Genomic DNA, 962 nt, shown 5'->3' with positions numbered 1-962 from the left:
CGAACAATAAAGCAGAATGAGCTAATTTGGGTTAACTGGTTTGCTGATTGTTGTGTTGAATGTAAGTGATTACGATGTATAAATAAACGTCTCTCTCTAGAAGTACCTTGCTTTAGTGGACTTTGGAGTCGAGTCTCAAAGGTGAGCAGGAGAGAAGCGATTTTGGCATGCGTCTGCCCACCAGCGGTGATGCCGCTCAGGAACACCAATAGCTCAGCTGTTGCCAGACATCTCCTGCTTGAGCGTTTGAACCCCACAGGCAACTTCTGCTGATGAAAATACATAGTGACAATGAAGGTTGTGTCTGACTCCACGCTATTTTGCGTGCAGCTGGCCTCAGTGCCCCAAAGGCGTCCTGTTGTACGTTTAAAAACCAAGCTCTATATTCAGGTTCAGGAGATTGTGAGAAATATCTTCCCTCTGCTCAGAGGGGATCTTGGTGGCAGGCCATCACCTGAGCAAGCCTAGGTGATACTGAGCAGCTCTGTGCTTCTGAGATGATGCAGTCTTGCATCAGCCTTGCAGTTCCCAATAACGCAAGCTGAGGCTGTAGGTTTTTTTTTTCTTCCCCCATCTCCCACTGGGAGCTCTGGACTGAACCATGGGCCAGTCCGCCTGATGGCGGGTGCTGTGGCCTTCCCCCCCCACCACTGTGCCTGGCTTAGGCGAGTGACAAAGCTACTGCTGCCACGTGAAGAAGGACAAAACAATAATAATCTCCATTAAAAAAAAATATTTACTGGTGCAAAGCCTCCTTTTTCCATCAGAGGGAGCAGCCGGCTCAGCCCCTGGAGCCTGCGGTGAGAACACGGCCGCGGTGGTGTCAGCCCCGCACGGCACCGAAAAATCCAACTATTGTTAAAAATACTTCCGTAGTACGACCTGGTTTGGATTGTTTGGTTTTGGTTTTTTTTTTTTCCTGAACGGCCTTTAGGTTGATGCGTGTTCTGTCCTCCCCTCCG

The sequence above is a fragment of the Charadrius vociferus genome, unplaced genomic scaffold (assembly GCF_000708025.1).
Source record: "Charadrius vociferus isolate BGI_N301 unplaced genomic scaffold, ASM70802v2 scaffold54, whole genome shotgun sequence".
Taxonomy (NCBI): domain Eukaryota; kingdom Metazoa; phylum Chordata; class Aves; order Charadriiformes; family Charadriidae; genus Charadrius; species Charadrius vociferus.
Note: the sequence above shows the minus strand (reverse complement) of the source record.